This window comes from Lepidochelys olivacea, assembly GCF_965140295.1.
Source record: "Lepidochelys olivacea isolate rLepOli2 genome assembly, chromosome: 1".
Lineage (NCBI taxonomy): Eukaryota > Metazoa > Chordata > Testudines > Cheloniidae > Lepidochelys > Lepidochelys olivacea.
The window spans coordinates 235,247,300-235,273,289 of record NC_140411.1 but is presented as its reverse complement, the minus strand read 5'-3'; the positions used below and the strand labels follow the sequence as shown (position 1 = coordinate 235,273,289).

At 41.7% G+C, this 25,990-nt stretch overlaps 1 protein-coding gene across 2 annotated transcripts in view; it reads left to right on the top strand.

The window, feature by feature from the left end:
• Positions 1 to 25,990, top strand: part of SOX5 (SRY-box transcription factor 5) — a 422,522-nt gene that overhangs the window by 5,581 nt on the left and 390,951 nt on the right. Inside the window, exon 1 of one of the 2 annotated variants that reach the window (XM_084642768.1) lies at positions 9,871 to 9,890. The exons of the other annotated variant lie outside the window; for it this stretch is intronic. The gene's annotated coding sequence lies outside the window, so the exon portion shown is untranslated. Of the gene's footprint in view, positions 1 to 9,870; positions 9,891 to 25,990 lie in introns of those variants that run through there. 2 annotated transcript variants of the gene reach the window in all.

Here is a 25,990-nt window from a genome sequence, read left to right as displayed (position 1 = left end):
ATCAGACTCCTCAGTGAAGCAATATACTGCATTATAGTTTCCCCTGGTTTCTGGCGAAATCTGTAGCGATTAGCTCCTACATTGACTTCTGGCACAAAAAAATTCTTTAATGCAGTGAGTGCAGTCTCATATTTATCATCTGCAAGGGGAAAATAGCAGAGCACGCTTTCTTACTTCAGAAATCTCTGTAGCACTGATTGCAAGCAGATAAGTCTCAGACATATGGATCCAGGTAGTAAAAGCAATTGGAGGCTCACCTGGGGTTTGCAGAAAGGGTGCAGGTTGGTTCAGAGGCAGAAGATCCATCCTCGTCGCCAAAATGTTGTATCAACCAGGCAAGGTACTAACAAGCTTCGATAGGACTTTATCTTCAAAGTGGAAACCTCTTTACCAAGCTGCTGCTGCACCCTCTGTAGCTCTCTCCCAGCCCCTCAACTTCTCCCCCCTCCTTCCTGTTTCCTGTCCTTTCAGACTCCCAACAGCCAGTACTCCCTATTCTGATCATTACAAGGAACATCTAAACACCACACCCCCCATAAGGGAGTGCTGACCGGCCCATGAGGGAACCTGTTGACTTTTTGCCAGGACAGGTTTATTCCGTGACTGGCATTTTTGCCATTACCTTTCATAATTTCACATTTCAACTATACATATAATAAACAATTGGCCATCATGCCAGCGTACAGCCTTCAAAAATCCACAGTCATTCGACAATCATTCTGTTTAGTTTCTGTCTTCAGAATCTGAGGGGATGAGCTTTCACATGGCTCTTCTTACCCTTGTTACCCCAAAACCTTCGGATGTAAGCTAGAGACATGGTCTACCCACTCCCATCTCCCATCTGGTTTCTAGGGAGTGTGGGTGGTGTCCCTTTATTCCTCAAGAGCCTGGCTGCCCCATAGATGTATTGAGCCCTCTTCCACCTCCCACTCCCCACGAGTGTTACAGGCAGCAATTCTTTGGATTAAAGTAAGAAATAAGGCAGGCCCACCTCTCTGTGAAGTGGCTGTCAATCAGGCACTCATTTTAATAGCAAAGGGGGCAGGCAAGGGAGATTATTCAACCCTCCCCAAGAGCCAAATTCCTTTCTTTGCCCCACCCCCTCAGAGATTGGGGCCCAGAGGTTCTGCTGGCCTAACCTCAGCTTGTCTAAGGTGATATGGAGTATTGATCTCCCAAGCCCACTGGGATGGACTTTTGCTCCCTACAAACTGAGCCGTGGTTTACACTACAAACTTATGTCGGTATAACAATGTCACTCAGGGGTGTGGAAAATCTACACCCCTGAGTGACATAGTTGCACAACCTAACCCCTGGTGTAAACAGTGCTAGGTCGATGGGAGGGCTTTTCCTGTGGACATAGCTACAGACTCTTGGGGAGGTGGAGTACCTACGTTGCCGGGAAAGCTTCTGCTGTCCTTTACATTTTCACAGGCAGTCAGGGACTGTGGAAAGAAGTCCTCCCCGAACCCCATACAACAGGTCTGAAGCTTCTGGTTGACAGTTTAACTCCTTAAGAAGCACACAGTAGTTGTGAAGCAGTTAAATGCACGCACACATTGTTCAGTCTATTAACGTCATGCTCTTTTATATTTAATCCTGTAAAGCACAGGAGAGTACAGATCACACAAAACATCCTAAACACAATGTCCCTCACTAGCTCACCCTTCCCTTAGGAATCCTTGCGAAGGGGTGAGGGTACCATCTGTGTTCTGTCAGGCAGGCATGGTCCTCCTTCCCCTTGCCTCGCCTGCCCATGCTGCATCCTCCCTCATCTTAATCTGGTTCATGATGGCTCTTTCCCCCAGTTCTCCCCCTGTCAGTCCCTTTATAGACTCCTGCCGGGATCCTCTCCTTCTTTTGTTGTGCCTTTTGGTAATTTTCCATTACCAGTGCTGCACAATCTGCACAAGCCTTCAGCAAGTTTCTGGGTGGAATTCAAGGTGTTGGTTTTAACCTATGAGAAACCCTAAAAGGTTTTCAACCTAGTTGCCGTAGAGATGGCCTCTCTCCCTGTGACATACTGCTGCAGTTGCGATCGGCAGAGGGGCTTGAGCTGGAGTTCCCTCAACGTAAATGAGAGGGAGTTGCTGGAAGGGTGTTTTCTGTGGGGTTCTCCATTTTGGAACTCGTTCCTTGCCACTTTGGTCAATCAGAGCCTAGATTAGATAACTTCCAACCATACCACAAAGCCCATCTTTGTTCTCCCTACTCTAAGGCTGTTGAAAAGGGGGTGGACTCAAATGGATATATTCATGGGCAGTACCTTGTTTATTTTTGTGGTTTTGATTAATAGGATAGGCACCCAGAGCACGGCACGTGTGCCTGAAGTTGCATCTTAGAAATCTGAAGACATACATCAGTATCAAGAGGCATCCCTGACAGCACACACTAATTTATGGCAACTCATATTTTATAGTTCCTGATTCTGTTTCAATAGCAAGAAGACAAGTTTTCTAAAACAGTTCTGCCAACCCATTTTATCCCAAGTCTTGCAGTGTTTGGTGTTTCTTGTAAAGCCCTAGCTCATGTGAATTCATGAAAATCTCAACTTTCATTTAAAAAAAAAAAAAGAAGTTTCTAGCCTTTATGGATAAAGAGAAAAGATTGAAAATGTGATCTGACTACACCCTCAAGGTTTAAATATCAAAGTTAATGAAAAAGGATCCAAAGTTTGTGTGTGTATATAAATATCATGATTGTTAAGCTAATCTTATAGTTTGGGGTGGGAGGACTCCTGATTTTTTAACACTTTTTCGGTTGGCAATACTCAACACATTTATTTAGTTATTTATGCAGGCTCTTGGTCCGGATTTTAGGATTTTTTTCAGTTCACATTCTTTCTCCATCTTTCCCAGATTTCTAAGGATCACCCAGTGTTTCCTCCTCTTTTACTTTCACCACTCTGTGGTTGAAGAGGTCTGTTTTCTGTTCACAGTGTTCTGACTCAGTCAGAGAAGTATCTAGGCTGTGGGGCAGAATGGTACTCGGGGCAGCCTGGCCTGCTACCACACAACTGCAGCTGCACTGCACCATGTACATCTACTCGAGCTGGAAATTAAACCTCCATCTTGAAGTGTTAGATCTACCCTTAGTCCTTGATCCTGCAGTGTTGTGCTCCCACAGAGCCCAGTTAGCTTCAGTAACTAATCTCTTCATGGGTGTAGCAATCTGCATGCAACAAGTTACAGGTTCAGGGTCTTAGATTTTAGAACTGAAATTCACATGAATGGGCTTTCTCACTACATTTCTGGTTATTACAGCTTTCTGGTGGACCAGAAATACTGCAAGGTCACTGGTATAGACTTTCTCATGGGAGTTTCCTGTCATAATCTAAACCAGAGAGACAAGATGGGTGAGGGTAATATCTTTTATTGGACCAACTTCTGTAAAAGATATTATCTCATTCACCTTGTCTCTCTAATATCCTGGGACCAACATAGCTAAAACTATGCTGCATAGTCTAAACCAGTAATTCAGATATACTTTGAAATAACAAATATAATATAATAATTATATTTAATTTAACTATAATTAATAAAATGTTGTCCCAATGTGATTTGTATTCAGTTCAACTTTGGCACAAACCTTGTTTTGTGCATGGGTTGTTGGACAGGGCCTTACTTTATCCCAGGCAGTTCAATTGTGTACAATTGAAGTAAATTTTAGACAGAAACAAATGTCCTGATGTGAAATTAAACTAGGCACACAAAAGACACTTTTGACTAAAAGGGCACTAATTTACAGGTCATTTGTTGACTTAGTTAAGAAAATTTCTTGTGGTTTCAGAAAATCAGGATTATTTCCTTTTTAATAAGGAAGGAACATCCGCTTGACAGACAATAAAGCTGTTTTAAACCTGCTAAATACTATGCAATAGATGCGTACTGCTAATCAAGGTACATGTTGAATTGTAATTATGTCATCCTGAGGGATTTACATATAGAGTCTAGTTAAAATTTGATTCAATCTTCTATCACTCACAGAAGGCGCAAATTATTATTCATTTAGTTCTCTCTGATTTAAGTTCTAAAGGTAATCCAGAAAGAAGAGAGGGATTTTAGTTTTATAAGCATTGTTTAAGAACTAAGATCCTTTAATTATCACACTGTACCAACAGTCTGCTACCAACTTACCGACAAAGTGGTTCAGGTCTTAAACTGACGATTTACCCTACTGACAGAGAAAGATAGATGGATGAAATGTCTAGCCAACAAGCAAATACACCAAATTTGATTTTGAGGCTACTTGTTGTAACCACCAGATAAAGTTTCTTGGCTGCCCAAGTAAAAGCATGTGGAACTTATATAAAACCTTTCAATCAAACCTATCAAAGCATAGAACACAGATCTCAAAAAGAAAAGGGCGCAAAGATGAATTAAGCAGCATTAAACTGGACCCATATCCGGTAAACTTTCGGGACTTTTGGACAGACTGTTTCTTCCAGATGAACCCTAGAAGACTCTATCTCTGGCCCCCAATAGACACTTGCCTTACAGAAACTAACAATTAATTAAGTCTCCCAACAGCCCAGTGAAAGTAGCATCATATCCGTTTTATAGGGAAATTACAGTGGGTGACCTTAAAAGGGTTTTTTTTTTTTGCAGTACTGAACTTATAACTGTAAATTGGTGTGCCTTCCTATACAGTAATTACCATTAAAAACCAGCATTTATTCATATTAGTCCAAAAGTGGTAACTGAGATTACACTAATTTTTCAATATAGTTGGCGTAGGAGCTATCTCTGTTAATCATTGGCAATTGTTCATTTTCTTTTTTAATGATTTCTGCTATACTTAGAATATAATATCCTGGTGATGTGTTTTTATTGCAGCAAGATAAATGGTCTCCTACTCTTTCTTACCTTAAACTTTTTCCCACTGAAGTCAATGGGATTAATTGTCTGAATAAAGATTACTTACCAGAGTAAAGGTTGCAGTATCTGGCCCTATATAAACCACCCACTTCTGAAAGGCAGTCACCTCTGAGGTAGAATGCAGCAGCTGCTTAGCAGTTCGCTGTAATGCTTTGCAAGAGTTTAGTGTCAGAACGGTAAACAAGGACAGTGGATAAAACGTGGTTCTAAAGTAAAAGCTAACTTTGACTTGCTGCACTGTGGAAGGTAGAACCTCAGAAATATGATTGTGTCTGACAAAAATTAGTGGCATTTTGATAAGGCCAGTTGGCAGGAGGATGAAAAAGAACCCAAGTGAGTGAAGTTTCTGTTTGTGGGATACAAGTGAGCCTATAGCAAACATTCTGCTCTGGGTGTCTCTTCCAACTTATTGCCTCCACACAGCTGCTTGTTTTCAGTATTGGCCATGGGTTGGAGTGGGTTAGCTAACCACTGAAAAAGACGATTGCTGATTGTCTTTGGAAAAAAAGACATACATCAGATTTGGCACACCAGCTTTTTGGCACACACCACCATACTACTGTGTTTTGTAAAGGATTTTTTATACAGGCTATTTTAAAACACTTTTCAGAGTTAAATAATATTGTAATAGCAGAGGGAGGGATTGAAAGTTCAGGGCAAGAGAAGGAAAGATAGTTTTCAGCTGAGATTTGGAAAGAGACAAATTGGTGAGGTAGAGAGATTCAAGAAGGTGATAGCACATATGGCAGAAGCTGCAAGAAGGAGGCTTCTTCTCTCTGGTTAGATAAGATTGAGTGAAGAGACAGACTAAGAGGCAAGAGCTAAATGAGGAGAGGGGAGATCTTTGAGGTGAGGTGACATAAATCCAGGGAGGGTTTGTGGAGTGACGTTTTGAATGGATACTGAAAACTGGGGAGCTGATGGATTTGTCTGAGTGGTTGCATGCCACCTTTGCTTCTGGATATATACTATAGACCAGATTCTCTGGCCTGTTCTACTCTCTTTGAGCCACTTGAATGATGGAAAGAGTGTGGGGACGGACTGTATCTCCCCTGCTTGGGGGTACCGCACAATATGAGGGAATCCCCAATGTGGGTATAAAGCTGGTATAGCTGGCACCTATGCTTTCCTCCCTGCAACCTCCAGTGTAGGGGTATGTTAGGAGTGACTGATAAAAATTAGAGCAGCCCCCAGGCTAATCTAATCTGTGCTGGGGCAGAAAATCAGGTGGTCACGTCTTTGTGCTCTATTTTTTGGAAGCTGGACATGGCAGAGAATCCTGGGGACATGTTTTCAAGTTTTTCTTTGCAACTCCTATTTAAAATCAGAGCTGAGGCTCTCACATAATCACATGACTCCAGGAGCTGGGGTTTAAGTGAAACAAATATAGCAAGACTCGTGATGAAATAATGAGAGCTGGCCATATGTAATGAGTGAAAGTGAGAGCATTTGTATTTCATGTGGAACAGAGGTTTTCAATCTGTGGTCTGCAGACCCCGGGGGTCTGCAGACTATATCTAAGATTTCCAAAGGGGTCTGCACCACCATAAAAATTTTTTTACGGTCCACAAATGAAAAAAGGTTGAAAACCACTGATTTAGAAAATGGTTTTAATGGATTGCCAACATTGTTTAGTGATTTTTCAAAAGGTGCTTCAATGTACTTCCAAAAAATAAGTCTTTACCAGTCAGCTGACTAAGAATTATGAAGTCTTTTATGGCATTCTGAGGCTACTGTCATTGATTTAACAACAACAAAAAGCAGCAAAATGGAATTGTTTCATGCCATAGACTAGTAATGATTTCAAGAAGGTTGGAGATTCCAAAAGATATAGGGGTTGTCTGGTAGGGACAGTCCCCAACAATTTCGTATCTTTCTGCAATGACAGTGAGGTAAGATAATTGCTCAGTATTACCCCATAATCTTGTAGTAGAACAATGGTACAAAAGTACAGTGCTGGCCTGTCTCTCATTCGTTCTGATTGGGAATACACCTGGGTTCCCCTCTATTGCACACAAATAAGTAGGCAAAAACCTGGGACTCTGCATTTAAAAGCTAAGATCTTGTTGTAGCATGGAGGTAAGAAAGCATCTACAGTAGCTGGTATGTGCGTTAAATCACTTTCTTCCTGAGCATCTGACATCAACAACTTTCAAGCATTGTGCTCACATTTTGTATCTGGTGCTATGTTTAAAAGGCTTTAGTCTAACTGAATTTACATCCCATGTAATTTTGATTTAATGTATCAATGTAAAATAGACAGAAATGTTTCTGAGCGTGTGACTCTCTATTTCGTTGGCACAAGCAGGTTTTTCTCCCTGATTTTTGTTATGCATTATGGGAGCAGAGAATGAAGGAAAAGGGAGCAGTGCTGAGAACCATATTCGTAATTTATGGATGCATCATTTTAAACGTGACATTGAGCAAGAGAAACTAGGACAATTCAGTAACCACACCTTCCTCCCAAAGTAGCCAATTTAATTACAGCAACTGGGTGAGCAGCAGCTGGGGAAGAGTGCAAGGTACCTTAGTGCTAGTATTGAGCAGAGATGGGCCCAAACTGCAAAGTCAAACCTGGCTCTGAACTTCCCTTAAGTTCATGAGTGTTTGGGTCTGGGAATTTGGTTGAGTCCATTATACAGATAAGAGGCAGCTACAAAGTCTGGATCTAAATTTCTCAGTGTATCTGTGTGTTTGAAGCTTGGTTTTTGTTCATACATTTCTCTGCTGTTTAAGTTGAATGCTATGCAATTATTCACCATGGAGAAGTGTCATGGCATTCATCAGCATCCCCAGAATAGCAAACACATGTGCGATGAAATTTTATTTGGGGCCAGAACCTGAGGTCTTCTGGCTTGACTTCTCTTCAGCCAGAAATCCTTAAACATGTCCAAGGGAAGAACCAGAACCAGTTCCTAAATCACTAACATATTAAACATCCTAATTTAGGGACCGATTCTCATCTCACACCAAATCAGGAGTAACTACACTGCAGTCAGTGGAGGAACTAACCTCACACCACTGTAACAGTGGAATTTGGCTCTGGGCCCTTACTCAGAACCATTTCAAGGGGGAATACAAGGTTAAACTTAGAGCCAAATTTGGCCCTAAAACCATATCCCTATCACATAGGAATGAAAATGTTTTTGAGGTAATCAAAACAGGAGTTTCTTTAAGACAGAACTTTTTGGTGATACTTTTAGACATTTTCCATAGAAGGGGAAATCAGGAAATTACAGCCCAATCGAAATGTTGATGACTCACTTTAGAAAATGCCTCCATTAATAAAAAAGTCCATTTTCTGCAAAAGATCTTTAATGCTTCTGATCTGCTGCTACTAGGTATTAACACCACCTGTTGGAGTCTGGTCTAGGGGACAATATCTGCACCTTCCAGGCTGTGCATGATTCCAAAGGCTGTGGTTGCCAGCTGTATGGCAAACTGACCTCCCAGGGATGAGGCCCACAGCAGGGAGTAGCAGAGACATTCAGGAGTCCAGTGAGAGCTGTAAATGAGCTCAATGCTCCCACTGCCTCTGCTCCTTAAGCTGTAGCCACTTTTGAGTCTCTATAACCTACTGAAGTCACTCCCGTCCTAGTACATGTAGTCCTTCTACATGGCTGCAGGAATGGAGGTGGCTGGATTGGAGGCCTAGCTTTCTTTCTTTGTTCTCTAAATAAGAAAAACCTTTTGTTGCTGGCATGAGCAGGGCCATCCCACCCGAACTGCTTTAAAGAGAGTGTTTGTGGGGGCCTCTACCTCTGTTCACTGGAGTGACAATAGGGACTTCCACTTTCTTCATTATGAAAGTTGAGGGCTCCTTTGCTCCATCGTCGCTTTGTCTAGGGTGAACAGCAAGACAATCTTTGACGCGATGGTCCTCTACTCTTCCCTGTGGCTCAGCGTCAGCCAAGGATACATCTTCAGGCAGAATGACCTTTTAAAATTCTTCCCTAGCTGACTGAACATCAAGGACTCTGTATTTGGATGCAGGCGATGCATTGAGTGTGCTAAATCTGTTCCCATCCCTCGTCCCAGTGTTATTTCCCTGGGGCAGTCATAAGCGGCTGCGTAATACCTAGGCCTAGCAATACATAGCCTCAGCTGAGGGAGAAGTCCCTCCTCAAAATGAGGAGCAGCCTCTGCAGCTGCATGTGTAGGGAGACCTAAGGTGCTTCCTTGGGGCAGCAGCCACAAAGGCTGCTTTCTGCTGGATAGGATCCTTATTCCTTAATCATTAGCAATAATGAGGTTTTTGTCATATGAAAAAAAAAAAAGACAGAAAAGAGAAAAATAAAAAAAAATAGAAAGAAAAGATTGGGAATAGTTGGGATTATCTCTGTGCCGTCTCTCAGGTCCAGTGACAACATGACTACAATGGGCAGCTTTCAGAACTGCATATGGTCTTCCTTCCGAGGGAGTTGATTAAGCGACTCCGGATGAAATTGAAATCCTGTGATTTGACCTTTGTCTGGCCTGGGAGGGCTGCAATTCGCATAACAATTTCCTTTTGTTCTTTGTTTGGAGTTATTAATCCAACATGAGCCTCGAATTAATCAGGGGTAGTGCGTTGTTACATTTCTAATTCACAGCTCCACTGCTTGTGTCTTTTTTAATTAAGGCCGAATGATAGCAGGCCCTAGCCCCTGATTGCAACACTTACTAACCACACATTGAGGGATGAAGAGGCTAAATAGGCAGAATGAGATTACTTCAAGGTTTCACTTAATTGTTTTCTTCCTTTAAGTAAAGAGCATTGAATGAACACTGTTAATTCCAGGCTGGGAGTATTTCTTGTGTGTGTGTGTGGTGTGTGTGTTAGGGTGGGGGAGGTTAGGACGGTTGCAATGAGGACTCTGAGCTTTAATGGCTTAAGGGTTTGTAAAATTGAAGCCCTTGGTTATTGATTTAAACCATTCCTCCTATATCCCCTGGGAGCTAAGGGTAGAGGGAGAAGGAAAAGAGTTGAAGAACATTCAACTTCAGTTAGTGATGTGGATTTGCTTTTATCAGGTTTGACCCCTTTTGTTTATGTAGATTTTTGTTGTTGTATGTTTGCTGAAGGTTCAAAGGTGGGAAATACAAGAAGGCTGACTAGTAAGGCAATGTGCTGAGAGATACTAATCTCCTCAAAGCTTCACAATAGTAATAATGGTAATTAATAAAATCAAGGCAAGCCAGTAGTATCACACAACAGGTTTTGTTCGTGCTGAAGAATGTGTGAGTAATATTTCAAAAGCTGTTTGTAAATTTTTATTGTTGGAACTGCTCAGGGCTGCAAAGACCCAGGTGTAGATGATCTCAATTAGATTTGTTCTGTGGAAATGAATCTGTGCCAGGCACTCACTGAACTAGAAAATATAGGCACTACGAGCCTGATCCTGCCATCTTTACTCTCACGAGTAGTTTCATTGAGTTTGAATAAGGATTATTCCATATGAATAAAGGTTGCAGGATCAGGCCCTTGTCTGCAGGATGTGTGGATTTTGGAATGGATATGAATTTATGGGGAAGGGTTAATGCTTATAGTCCATAGGTCCTGGAACTAGGAGTGCTGGGGGTGCTGCTGCACTCCTTGGTTTGAAGTGGTTTCCATCGCATACAGGATTTACGCTTTGGTTCAGTGGTTCTCAGCACCCTCATTCTACAAATTGTTCCAGTGCCCATACATTCCAATCCTGCAGTTGTTGCATGTGCAGAATTCCCATTGATTTCAGCATGCGTTGTCTGCTTGTAAACACTAAGATATCTAGCCCTGTAGTTGCCAGGAACTAACTCTTCCAGGGTTATTTAATTTCTGCAAAGAGGTGGGGTGGAGGGGGAAAGTACTTGTATGAAATAGTTATGATGTATGTCACTGTTGATCATACAAGCTCATACAGATGCAGAACTAGCATTCTAGCCCTGTTATGTGACTATAGTATTGCCTTTCTAAATTCTGCATACGCTGTGGCTGTTTCATGCTGGATTAGCTAAAAACGCGACGGTAAAACCTCTAGATGGGTTCAGTGAAAGAAGTGTACAAACTCCAAAGGAGAAAGTGCTCCAGGTGAAAGCTTATTTCTGTCTTTAGAAGTCTATATTGTACATGGAGTTGGCTTTGTTAAATGAGCATGAAAAGGACAGACTATGTCCAGGCTTGCATAGAAATTTACTTGTTTGAAAGCAACAAATAAACAAACCACTGTTCTTCTCCCCTCAAAGACTTTGGATCAGATCTTGGTGTAAATCAGCATAGCTCTATTTCACTCAGTGGGGCTATGCTGATTTACACCAACTCAGGGCCGGGCACTTCACTGTTCATTATATACAGTGTATATATAATATATACAATGGCATATTCTGGAGATAAATATGTGAGCAGAAGGCTCCCATAGCCTTTGCGCTCGTATATCCAAAGCCTGAGTATGGTCTATATTGTCTTCTCAGGTTATGTATTGTCCGATCCTGTGAGGTGCTCCATTAGGAGTTGATGGTATTGTCATTAAAGTCAATGCAATTTGCGGGTTGTCGGAACTCTTGTAATGAGGGCATTCTTACTTGTAATTCTGATTCGTACACCTCAGTCAGTCTCTCAGTGTCAGAGTCTGATGCCCTAGTACTGAGCACTACCCGACTCCACAGGTAGTCCCATTGAATCATACTGTGCGTGCACTAAGTACTACTCACTATGCGTAACTATGTCAGAATCTGGCCTTCAATTATTTATTTTGAAATTCCTCTGCCATTTGGGTGCTCTAAATATTTCACATATGTCCATCTTGGTCTCTCTTTTTTTTTTTTTTTTATTTGGAAGATTGTGCAAAATAAGGAACATTTGTTCAGCATATTCAGTTTCAGGATTGAAATCTACATTGAGCTCATCTCTTTACCTTTTAAATCTGTGTGTTTCTTTTTAATTATTATTTTAAAGGCTATTTTGTTGATGGACATTCTTATCTAAGGAGCCACATTATGTGGCGAGTAGGCAGTAGGTTGAATGAATAACAGTAGTCCCATTTTGTTTGTTGTGTGGGCTGTTTAGGATAAGATCTTTAAAAACCAATGTTCAGTGTGTTGTTTTTAAGATCGTATGGCACTCTTCATAAGAATAGAGTCTGGGTGTTTTTGTCCAAAATTCCCTATCCTGATTCTTGTGTAGCAAGCTGTTCATCATTTGTATTTTCAGCTCCTGTCCTTTACCAAAGAAGTGGACTTTTTCTTTGTGTGCTGTGCATATATTTTCAGCGCTTTGAGATCCTTCAGAATGGAAGGTGCTATATAAATATATGACGTTGTTATAATAATTTGTTGGATGGTTATGCCCCATAATAGAGCATGGTATTTTTGAAGCATTTTGTTAAACAAATAGAACTAGATATCCTTTCTACAGTGTCAGTGGTTGGTTTGCTCTCTCTGTCATGTCATTGCAGATTCCTCTTAATTACTCTATCAAGGATGTTAGGCTTCTCGCCATACTCAGGAGCCAAAGGGCTGAGGGGCTAATGTTTTTTCTGTCTGTGCCCAATGTGTTTTTAGTCTGCAGTTATTTATGGGGCAGCCCATTGGTCAATAGTTCTCGAGTACACACAGCTGTAATGTACACAATTACTAGCCTACAAATAAACAAGGGGCTACTTTTGTTATTGCTGCCTCTGTCATTCCTGGCAGCTTTAGACAATCTGTTGCCATTTATGAAACGTTCCTACTGACATGAAACATGTCACTAGACTTTTGTTCATTTGGGTTGTTTTTTTTTTTGTTTTGTTTTTAAATTTACACTTTGCCATAATCCAAATCCATACAGAGCACGGGGATACGCTCTTCATGTCACTGGTGACAGATTGCCCCTGTGCGGCATAATGGCGGATCTCAGCCACAGAATATCAACCATTGGTCCAAAATGTGGGGTAGGTGCTGATGTTACTTGTCATGAAATGGGTGACAAGTTGGCCCTGGCCTATTATTTCTTGTGTTCTCTCTCCTTTTGGACATAAGGTAGAGATCACTATTAATGATTCTTTTAGTTTCTAGGAGCTCCTCCCACTGTGCTGTCTCACTGTTTTTCCCCTTCTCCCGCCCCCCTCTGACCCCTTCCTGGTTGAATGGTAGTCTTTGATGTCACACAAGAGAATACTGTTGGCTAACAGTCTAGAGGCTGCTTCATTTGAGCTAACCACCACATGAAAACAAATGTGATCCATCATATTTCATTAACTAGCTGCCCCCTGTTCGGGTGCCCTTTTTTGATGTCAGAGCGCATCCTGACAGAAATCAGAAAGATATGTGTGATTAAGACCAGTAATAATACTTATTGCATTGTATTGTAAATTACCTTTCGGGGCCCTGCTACTTTATCAGGCCCAGTGGCTTTGGCTCGGGTACATTTTTGACTACTCTGTATATACAGTGTATTAGCGCAATGGAGATCATTATGTGGCCTGTATTTGAGTCATTTTTATTTAAGATGCCAAACAATAAGCTGTTGATTGGGGGAACAAGAGGCGAACAATAATGTTCTGTGTCACATAATATACCACCATTTTCCAGCTTTGCTTTAGAAGGGCCCTCTTTATTGTTTTTGTATAAAAATGGTTCTTAGGAGGAGGAATATTTTGCTGAGGTATGTCATTATTTTGCAAATTTCTATTATCTCATCATGTTGTCTTCATTGTAAATTGCAGCTAATTAGGAACCTAGTTAGAGCCCCAGCTTTGAGGCTGGCTTTTTTGTGAAAAGAGCCCACCGATTACTGCACTACAAGAGAGGAAGGGAGAGAAAAAGGAGATTAATCTGGTTACCTAGGCGACACTCGCTTCCATCTGCGAGGAACAATACATTTTTGTTTCCTTGGCTCAGTTCAGATCTGTTTTGTTTAGGGGGAAAAAAAAAAGAGAGAGAGAGAGAACGTAGCCCCACAACAATGCTGAATTCTGTCTAGCCCCGGCTTACCGGCTTCGATTCCTCTGCAAGTTAGGGGTCCCAGGGGAGTGGGAAGATGAAAGAGATAAGCTCCAAAGTTGTCAAAGGTCATGACCTTGCCACACAAAGCCAGCAGTTTTACTTCTAAATCCCCTTCTCCCAAAAAGCACTTAATGAAATAATATACTGTGCTTCTCAACACCCCGTAGTCTTTATTAAGCAGCAAGGCCTCCAAGATTGTGAATTTAAGGAGTCATTTAAAACTTCTGACTAAACAGTCAGTGACAGTTTCTACGGTAGATGGGCTATTTTTCTGTGTGCGCGGGACAACTTTTTTTCAGTGTCTCTCGTAAGTGGCAACGTAGTTTCCCTGACACACATTTTGTGACTGCGTTCTCACAAAAGGTGGAGGTCTGTGAGTGCAGGACGGTCTGCTTTATTTTAAAAATTTTTCTCCTTCAGTTACCTTCACAAGGTCGTGGTTTAAAAGAAGAAACTAACCTGTGTCTTCTGTTGTACTTCAAAATTATTAAGCCTTTCCATGGCTGTTGCGCACAATAGACAATGCAATCATGTTATTGGCTTCTTTTTATGTAGCTTGCCAGAGAAAGGGCTGAGGTAATAACCAGAGCTGATAGAGCCTGGCTAAAATGCTCAGAAAGGCTCAGAAGCCCTTGAACTGAATTGGCTAAATCCACAGTCTTTTGATAAGCATAATGCTTTCTCCAGGTGTTATGCCATCATGTATAATGTTTTGCTATCTGGTGGTGGTATGGATTATGACATAAAGTCACAAAAATATTGAAGTTACTGGTTTTAGCTTATCTGAGCTTTCAAACCTGGACGACTGATCAAATCAGAACAAGTATCAGGCTAACAACCCTACAATCCCCACTTTGTGTTGTACTAAAGTACTGTTCGGTATTTCCTTCTCTGGAACAAGCTCTTAAAGGCTGTCTCACTGATGATGCTTGTCTCTCTTTGACTGGGAATGACAGTCATCAAATTTAAAAATACAAATGTGCATTTGGGATGAAGGAAGCTACCGGACTTATTTAGTGTATATGCAGAGAAGCAATAATGATCTTGGAGTTAAAGTCTGAGACTAGGAGTCAGGAAATCAGAGTTCTATTTCTGGCCTGTCACAGACTTTCCGTGAGACCTTGGGCAATTCACTCAACCTATTTATGCCTTGGTTTTTCTTTTTCTAAAATGAGGATATGTGTTGGGGTTTTGACTCTACATGGAGACAAGTGGAATGAAGGAACAGTACTGGGCCAAGAGGGCCCCACCCCTCAGCAACTGTAGAGCATAGTCCACATGGAAGATCTGCTCAAAAGGGGTCTCTGACCGTCAGGCAGTGAAGGAGAGTGAAGAATTGGGTGTCCGAAGGGAGAAAGACAGTTTGCAGCTTCTGGGGACAAAGCAATTCACAGGAGAGTGTCTGGACCATGGGTAAGACTCAGAGAGGATGATAGGGGCCTGCCCCTTTTCTCTCCCCTACTCCCTGCTGAAGGAGAATAACTGAACAGTAGAGAGTGTCAGCTGAGGAATGCCTAGGTTGACTAACTGAGCTGCTGGGACTGATTGGGAACTCCCGCTGGGGGAAAACGGGCTGTGTCCATACCTCAAACTGAAGAGAGAGCAATGGAGGTAGAAAACAGCCCTGGGGAGGCTGGGCGGGTGCATCAGGAAGGGGTAACCAAGACATTCCACTCCTCTCCACCTTGAGCATTGGGATGGGACCCTCTTTTCCCCACAACTGGAGAGGACCCAAAAGTTTGACAATCCTTGATAATGCTGTGTACTGAATTAGAGCAGGAAGCGAAGAGTTCCATATCCACTTTGAACTAAGTTGCAGTTTGGTAGGACTTTAACATCCCTGCTCCTATGGAAGGTCCCTGGGAGTTTTAATAGCCACGAGTGGTCAAGGCCACAGTTTTACGTTTTGTTCAAAATATGACAGGTGACGGGGTATGTACAGACCCCACAACCAGATAAGCAAAGCCCCTGCAATGAGAAAAGGAAGGCAGATTTACTACTACTGGGAGACATTGTCTAGGCTACCAATCATTGAAGGGGGGACCCTCCAGCAAAAATTGACAAGGAGTAGGAAATAAAGAAGAGGCAGAGTTAGGTTTATGGTAGCAGGAGGAGGAGGATTTTCTAGCCTGACCAGGTAGTTCTTGGTTTAAGGGTTTAGGAAGCCCTGGAATAAAAAAAAACAAACAGAAGGCTTTGAGGAAAGATTCAGAGCCAATCCCCAAGGTAACCTAGAGAATGAGGCTGTGGTTAGGTTCTGAAGCGGTTGAGGGGGAGAAACAGTTTAGAGAGATTTTGGAAGTACCAATAAGAAAAGGCCACTACCTACCTCAATCCTGCTAAAATGGTTGGACCGTTCAGTGGGAATTTTGTTCTGTCATTCTAATAACAAGGAATTCTAATTCTGCCTAAAGTACAGGCCCAGCTCTATTTAATTTCTCTGAAATTAAGGGCTATATATGTTATTCCTAGGCCGGAGACTGAAAAAGTCCCTGGACTGTCTTATGTCCTGACACCTGAATGCACAGTTGCTGTAACCCTGCCTGGAAGGCGTTTTTTTTTTTTTTTTAAATATATATATATATATATACACTTATAGATCCGGTTGATGTTTGAGACTACTTAGTGTCCCAGCAGGTGTTTTGAGCAGTGCAAAAAACTGCACTACAGCCTGTCTGCTGTCATGCAGGAGTGCCAACAGAACAGCGCCACCCAAAGTAACACTGAGGCTTTGGGTCAGGAGTGTCTCACAGAGAATAGTGCCACAAATGCTACTTCTTGCAGTGCATGGTGTTTCTCTGGGAGGTCTCTCATCTCAGTACTAATCAGGACCAACCCAGTTCAGCTTGTGAAATTGACAAGACCACACCGAGGGGTAGACTTATTGCATCATCCTCATCCTATGCTATATGTTAGCATGAATAACTCATGCTGCTGTAATTTTATGTTGTATTTTGACAGCTGTACAGGAAGTTGGATGCAGTAAGAGAGAGCTGTCTCAGTCCTAATGAGTTTATATTGACATGAATCACTTGGTAGGCTCCACAAAGGGTTCCTGGCCAGCACAGTATCTTAGCACATCCTGCCATAGCACTTCAGCCCAAACTAGTTTACTACCATTTATTCTCAGATTTTTTGTTGTTGTTGTTCTGTAGTGCAGTTTCCCCTCACTCCCAGCCCATTACCATAAGTTCTGTATGGGAATGTGTGAACTGGGTTAGGTAACGTAAGAACTGATGCAGACATTCAGCCAAAGTCTGAACCAAAGCCTGACCTTTTCTGAGGTTTGAAAAGGTTTTGTTAACTTCATTGTGCATGTGCTTCTTGCCATCATGTTAGTCCTGTAATAATGATAGTGGCTTCTTTTTAAAGTGTTTTGAGATCTATGGATGTAAAGTGTTATACAAGAGTTAGATATTATCATTATTATTTATTTATTTATTACTACTATGGGAGAAACTCAGGTATTTCCAACTTGTCTGAAACCAGTAAGTACCATTCATTTTGTGAGTCCAATCTCATGAGTTTTCAAACCTGATTTCCAGACAACAAGATTCAAATAACCGTTCATCCTTTGGGAGAGAACCTAGCTGATGTAAATTGGCATAGACCCATTGAAGTCAATGGTGCTATGCTGATTTACACCATATGAGGATCTGCCTTTAATCTCTCTCTTTTAGTTACTATATGGCCACTCCCAATATAGTATATATGCATCCAGTGAACTTTTTGATGCTCTTCCAAAGAACGCTGCCAAGCTTTTTGATTAGCAATGGGTTTTGACCAAAACCCTGAGGCTGAACATCATCAAATTTGGGGAAGTTTGAATTCAGGTCCAATCTTTTCATGTGGCCTCTAACTTTCTATGAAGAGCCAAGCCAAAATCCTAGATCAAGATGCCTAAACTTGGTATCAAGATCTGAAATCTACAGTTTTAGGCCTAACTCTACTTTAGAGGTGATCCCATCACTAGTTGTTGTTCACCAAGAATAAAGCTCTGTCTTAGCCCCAAATGGCAGGTAAAATGATAACTGACAAAAGGGAGCGAGATAATGAGCCCTGACACTATTATAATAGCTACGTTCATAAGCTTTGGATGTTCTGGAATGTCAGAATAAGCTCAGTTAGAGAAGTCATGCTGTTCTGCGCAATATCTTTAGGAAACTGTCCATCATAGGGACATACCCAAGAGATTTGCCTGGTGTGAAGTACTACTGAATACCACTCTGAGGAAAAAACAGTGATGCTGTTCTATGAGGCCAAGATGGCTTTTCCTCACCAAATCCTCTTCTGAATAAACATTGAAAGGACTAAGGCCTGTGTTAGATATATTACAAACTAAGGAACTCGCAGTATGTCTTTCTCAGAGAGGCATTGAGCGGGTGGGAGGGCAGGGGGGTTTGTGATCCTGGTTCCAGCATTTGCTGGGACCACTCTTACAGTCCCTTTGAAGTCAGTGTGAATTTTGCCTGAGTAAGAGAACTCATGAGTTTTCAAACCTGATTTCCAGACTGGATGCTGGTCTGCTTTAGACCCCATTGGCACTACAACTGCAATGCTGTCACTTAACAGTAATAGTTCTCTATTGACCCATTTAAAATGTGGTTCCATTTATTATTATGGACTAGACCTAATGATGTTTTAGCCATGTTTGGGAATCCTGCTAAAACATTGGTCACTGTTTGGAGACATGGTTAATATCTTATCTATTTATACTACAAAATGGAATCACATTGTAACCATTTTGGTGGTGGAAGAGGAATAATGTTGTAACAGAGTCCTGGATACGACTGACGTTTTAGCGCAGATGGGCCCTTAGGAAGTGGTCCATTAGCACTACATTTACCTCTCTCTCTCTTTCACACTCTCTCTTTAACACCCCTCTAAATGATTTCCCCCCCTTACACTCTCACACGCAAAATCCATCTGCTATTAGCTAGCCAGCAATGACAGCATAAAACACCTGTGCACCAAATACGCTCCACCTGTATGTATGCCTTTAGCTGATGGCTTTCTAGAATACAACATGTGTCAGTGGCTCACCTGAGAGGGGGTTGATGAAAGGGCATCAGGAAAATCATTCACAGTGTAATTGGCAAACAAAGTGCTTTTACTTCTTCCTTCCTGTATTTCTGTCCATGGTGTTGTGGTGTCAAAATGAGAGGAGTCTTCCTGTTCTATTTCACCTTTTTCTCTGGGATCATAAAACTATCCTTCATTTCTCAAGGTGTAATAAGCTTCTTGAAGATCAGAGAGCATACTTGTCAGTTGAGTTTTCTCAGGACTGGTCCTAGAAAGTGGATTAGTCTCAGCTTGATTTTTCCATTCTGCCTCAACATCTTTATGATGCTCCAGAGGTGTAAAAGGGGTGCAGAAACAGCTGTAAGGGAAATATCCTTAAGGGGGAGTACCTAGGGGTTGAAGAGCCTGTGGAACTAACTCTATGCTGTCTATGCAAATGAAATCCTTCTCTATCAGATCTTGAAACAGTTGACAGATGTGTTCTCTATTGCATTCATGAAACACACTGTAATGGGGTGGGACTCACCACCACAGCACCTCCTGCTGGCCATCCTAGGAATTAGCTCTCATTTCACCAGAGCACCCTCATCTAGTGATGTCTTGCCCATCGTCACTCTCGCCTCCACCTCTAGGACTCACATCGCTCCCTGGACCATGGCATCCTGGGATTTAACTGGGAATTGGTCCTGCTTCGAGCAGGGGGTTGGACTAGATGACCTTCTGGGGTCCCTTCCAACCCTGATATTCTATGATCCTCTTCTGGACACAGCCCTTCAGCTGTGCCCCACTTGGTTCTCTTCCCCTTCTGCAGTATCCAACAGTCCTCAGTCCAGCCACTTGCCTCAGTGGCAAACTGCAGTATCTGGTCTAGCCACTCCCCTTGGTGGCAAGTGGATGGGGGCAACAGTGAGACCCAAGCCCACCCGCTACTCCAGTACCGGCCCCACCCACTACTCTGAGTCCCAGCCCAGGGACCCTATAGCCAGCAGCCACATACTGCTCCTCCTCCTACTCTGCCATCTGTTTCCCTGGGTCACTTCCCCACAGCCCTAGCACCTTCTCCACCCTTGTATCAGGGCCTCAGTCTGGCACTCATCAGGTCAGAGCTCCTTCTTGCTCCCCTGACCCTGCCCAGCACGATTTTGTCCATGGTGTTGTCTCTCTCAACCCTCCTACAGGGCAGCCAGTCCTCCTCCCATAGTCTCCAGGGAGAGACTACCCTGTTCTGCTCAGCAGCCTTTCTTATATGGGCCAGCCTGGCCCTGATTGGCTGCTCCCCAAAGACTTCTCTCTATTGGCTGGCTCAGTAAGTCCTCTTCTAATTGGCTGGGTTCTGCACAGGCTCCCCAAGGCTGCTTTAACCCTTCTTCTGCTTGTGTGGGACAGCCGCTGCACCACACATACATTTAAAGATCCTTTAAAGGGACCTCAGTACAATAGAAAAAGACTGTACTGGCTACTTAGTTTATATGATTCACTTTATCAATCTGTGGAATTAAATCACAGTATTGCAGCCCCAAACATTCAAAAATCTTAGAGTGGGCCCCAAAAAATCATGAGCTTGGCTTAAAAATAATGGAATTAAAAAAAATACATTTTTCATACTTTTTCTCATTGTCTTCTGGTTTCTGAGTCTTGGGGAGGAGGGGCACTCAAGTCCCTACACTTTTTCAGCTTTTTTCTGTGACCCCAAGTGCTACAAACTCAGTTGTTGTGTCTTGTTTTTTTTTAATGAAAGCCAAGATCCCTTAATTCCACGAGCTGCAGCTTTGAGAAAAACTCCAAATATTGCACTACTTGTGGCAAAATGATAGGTGAACTTCAAAAGGCTCAAAAATTCAATTTGGTTTGGATAAAGACCCTAAAGTTTGGATTCTTGCCAGCACCAGTCAGTCAGGTTGAGTTTGTAAAATTGGTCTGGAAACATTGCAGGTTTTCCCATGAGCTAGCCAGTATTGTACCTCCTGCTTGGGCAGAAATAGCCTACTGTTTACAAACACACACATGCTTTTTCAGGTAGAGGAGGTGGGGAGGCTTCATTTGCAAGGAAGCACAACACATTATTTTTTAAAGTAGTAGTAAATGGACTGTTTCCCAATGAATATTTCACAGTGCTCTATTTCTATCCCTTCCTAAAGTGATTCCTACAGAGCAGGTGTAAAGGGCCAGTAGAAAATGACTACTGCATCTGCTCTAGGTCACATAGGCTGAATATAACTGATAGGCCTTAGCAGAATTTTTTTGTTCAAGTTGTTTACTTGGAGTGTATGTCAGCTCTTTCTGCAGAAAGAGTGTCATGTCAGCCTTCCCCTATAAGCCTTGTTCCTGCAAACACTTAGGTACCTACTTAATTTGTAAGCCAAAACAGAGGAGCAGAAAAATCCTCATAAAGTATTTTAAGGGAATTTAAAGTAAATACATTCAAGACATGTATAATATTGAAAAGAAACTCCATCTCAAAGAGGATTTTTCTTTTAAATAAGGCTCTTTCAATGATGTCAGACTGACAGTATCCTTTTAAGTAGGTAATTTGATGTATTCTCTATCAGTGCCTCTGCTGGACCTGTACTGTGGCTAGACTGAGCTTTTCATTCTTCAGGCTGTCAGTGTGGAACTTTTCATTGCACTGAAGTCACTAATAATTGGGAACAAATAAATAAAAAGGAAATGGGGGGACTAAAGATCTTCAAAGCCTTGAGGAGTAATGTTACAAGTCAGATTTAACCAGAAAAAGGCATGGACACAAAGAGTTAACAAGATTGGTTTTATCTTTACTTTTCTCAAGAGTGCCTACATGTAATATCACAGAGTTCCATAAACTATGGTGATCTTACACACCATGTGCTCTAAGCTTTTGCTGTATTAGTTTTATACAATATATGCCATCTTACATTTTTTCTGAACAACTTTCTGCCACCTCAGGTACATTGCAGCTTTTAAGGAGACTCTTGTTATAGAGTTCTTTGCACTATATAACTCTTTCAGCAGCTAGATGTGGCCAGCAAGTCTATAAAACTTACTGTGAATCTTCACATCTTCTGTTGCATTCAACTTTTATGCATCCAGACTGAGGATGATTAAGTTTTAAAAAGTTTGGAGGACTTGACTCTAAGCATTGTTGACAGTTTAGGAATTGTTGGGCAGCCTGACATAATGTTATTCATGATGAAAGAGCTGTCACTCTAGATCACGAATGGTACCAGAGAGAAACGTAAGGCTATGTTTTCAGCATGGAATGTGGGGATTTAGCCGCACAACTTCTATTAATAATGGAAGTTTTGCAGTTAAATTTTTGTGTACCATACTGAAAAAATGCTGAAAACATGCCCCAGAGTGTGGCTTGAATTGCACCTATATCAGCTGCTGTTTGGACATTTGAAGATCATCGACTCTGAGCAGCAGCCCTGGTCCCAGTATCCTTCAGGTGCTGCTACGGAGTTGGAGAGCATGTGATAGTAGATTGATGGAGCCAAAGTACGTTACCAGTGTGTTTTTTCTCTTTCCTCATTTAAGGAGCTGCAAACACATCTCTCTTCAAACCGAAACTCCATATCTGCACAGAGCTATCAAATGTCTCTATGTACAATAAGAATCATCAGGCTGGATTTGGTTTTGTGCATTACACTCACACAGTCACATTAATCAGAATGTTGGGATTAATAGGATATTTGAAAATGCCTGCTCATGCTACTCCATCCAGTTATTGTGCTTTCCTTTTTCTGGTCCCAATTCTGATCCTCTGACCTATGTTGAATAGTACCTTCCTCTGAATGACACCAGTGGAGTTAGTACTTGCTGAGAAATGAACTACTCAACCTGAGTAGGGGATGAGAATCTACCCCTCGATGATCACTACTTTCTGTCTATCCCTCTATCTTAAACGAAGCTTAAATAAATGTAAAGAGCACCATGCACAGGGGAACTTGTTCCCTGTCTACCTTTCTGAAACTAGTCTTCATGATGGAGACTCTGAAGCTTTAAGTGACTTGTCCTGTTGCATGAATACAGTCCCACCTCCACTCTTCAGAGTGAGGCATGTGGTAAGCAAATAGCGAGCAGAAAGGGAATGGCAGCAACTGAAGAGCCTCAGTCCACTTATACAGAGGGAAGAAGGTGGTGAGGGAATCCTTAGTCTAAAATGCAGGAAGATGCTTGTAAGCTACTTTAGTTATTTCCACCATACCCCTCCAACATGTATGGACCTTGAGAGTTCTTCCTATGGGAGCCCATTCTACCTCACAGTGGCATGGAACAAAGAAGGAACCCAGACATACAGCACAAAAACATTTGGGAACTGGAATTTAACATCTGAGTTGGAATATGTGGGGTTTTTTTCCATGATGGACACAGCTGAATGTAAACGGTGGCTAGGTTAAACTAATTTGTTCAGTTGTGCAACTCCAGTGGTGAACAGAGCCATAGATGCTAAGTACCCAGTCTTGCAAGGCATTGAGTGCTTCCTGTGAGCTGTTGAATGCCCTCAACTCCCGTTGTGGTTTTGAATGCACATTTTTAGGACAGGGACCTATCTCTTCCTCTGTGTTTGGAAACTATGTAGCATGTCTTGAGCACTACCATAGCACAAATAATAATATTATAATCATGACAAATTGAACTGAGAAAAGTTGATCGCTATTATACAAATAGTTGTATGGCTTTTCCTTTAAGTTTTCTTGTTCATTAATTTTTATTGTAACTCTATAGGAGAAAAGAAGAGAAAACATAATGTACTATGCATAAAAAGCAATGTCAGAAAGGTTTGTGTGCTTCCACAGAAAAGTCTCCCACCTCTCTTCTAAGCTATAGCCTCAATCCACACTTGTCTCTGTTTACCTTTGAAGTACTGTCAGCCATTGTAGAGCTACAAAAGAATTATCATACTTTGAAATACATTGTTTTTGTAAAGCCAAGGTTTCTAGGGTAAGAAGTCTTCCCAGCTATGACAGAATACCCTTGAAGCTAACAGTGGCTTGTCGAGAGTCGTATGGGACTCTGGAAATAATGGCAACACCACCATAGCTGAGGCTGTGTTAACGCTTCCCATTATAAACCCTATTTTCACGGGGTTGTCTTGACTGTAAACACTTCCTCTGAGATGACACTTACCATACAAACTTTCAGTCTGTGAGCATGCATTTTCTTTCACGGATTAAAAAAAAAATCAATTTTCCTGGGTTTTTTTCTTCATACTCAAAGGGTCTCTTCTCTGTTTTATAATTTAAAAATGTTTTCGTTTTAGAGAAATTCCTTAGGCTCTTTGGCCATTCTACATGTCAATAATGTTTTCTTTATGCACGTGTCCCCAGTAGATATATGCAATAGGGGGGTCTATCTTGCAAAGTGCTGAGCACTCACATGCTTAATGCTAAGCATATGCTTAAGTGCTTTGTTGGATCAGGGGTCAGAGTGCTCAGCACTTTGCAGAAGCAAAAAAATGCAAAGACAGTGTGTGGTCTTGTGGTTAGAGGAAGGAGGTGTCCATTACTATTCCTGGTAATAGCACCAGTACGCTGAGTGACTTAGGACAAGCCACTCATCCTGTTGGTGTGCCTCAATTTACTCCATAGTAAAATAGGTGTGCAAATACCTCTGTACCTGATAGGGATTTCCTTTTACTAATTAATGAATGTTTCCAAAGCTCTTTGAGATCTTCAAATGACAGCCACCATATCAATGTAAAACATCACTCTGTGTGTGCACGCATGCACAAAATGTGTATATCTAATTTGATCTACCTTAAAAAGCTATATTTGATAACTGTTTACTGCAGAAAGACAGTAGAGTTTATTAAAAACTTTAAAAATGTATCAAAAATTTGAATGTGACAGAGCTATGCTCTATATCATTGCTATGATTCTAAAGCCAGCAGTGGCTACTAAATACCTAACAAAATCTTTCCAGTTAACAACATAGGTTTTAACAATAATATATACATATACTGACTTGGAGCAGTTCTGGTCTCTAAGGCAAACGTGTAAGGAACTCCTGCAGCCTGTGCAGGGCTTGTAACTGAATTAGTATTGCTTATCCCCTATTGGGCAGCCTCTGGTGGGCAACGACCATGCTGGTTATATAAGAACTCAGTGAGTGCCAGTTAGTGCCCCTCTTGAAGTCAGTTTGAAGTCAGGATCACTTCTGGATCACCATGAAATCCTCCAATTCAGCTTGATCAAATCACCACATTTTCCAATTATCATTGGTATTATTTGGCTTACATTGCATAAGCCACATATTTTGTGTGGGGGTGTAAGTGATGCATTTCAGTTCAAGTTACTGTTGACAGTCATGCCTCATGGACTGAGTACCGAAATCCTGGAAGGTGACATAGATAGTTTTATTGTGCATAGTTCCCAGCATTTGTTAGATAACACTGAATCTGGCACTTCATACACCTCCAACGTCCATGATTGCATAACTACTAAGATACTTCCAGCCAACACTTATCCGGACCATGTCTCTGGAATAGTTAAGCCAAGATCCCAACCAAGTCCCAGTACTCCCAGCAAAATACTGAGATCTAGCAATATATTCAATAAAAGGAACATGGGGACACTACTCCCTCATCAGTCTTAGGATTGTCCCATTGATCTCCAACCAGAAACCAAGATCCTGTTTGGGAGAATCTATGGCCTCTTGGAACCAAAGCTCAAGGCTCTTTGGAAATACCTCCAAGAAAATCACACAAAAAATTTAATCCATCCATTGACCTCACCAGACGATGCCCCAATCCTATTTGTCAGGAAGAAAGATGGCTCACTATGTTTATGCATCAATTATCATGCTTTGAATAGAATCACCATTAAGTACAGATAACCCTTGATCAACAACTTATTTGACAGAATGTGCTCCATGAGGTTGTTCACCAAGCCTGACCTTCACGGGGCTTATAATTCATGAGGGTGATGAATAGAAGATATTGTTCTGGACTTGCTATGGCCATTTTGAATACTGGTGATGCCTTTTGGTCTTTCAGATGACCCAGCCACTTTTTAGCATTTTATTAATGACATTTTTAGGGACAATTTAGATCAATTTGTGGTGATCTACCTGGACGTTATTCCATGGGAGTAGTTTGGGGGCAAAGGGTGAATTGTCATGTTGCCCCCCCGCAAACTGCAAGCCTTGGGCAGATGCTGAATTCCCCCTTC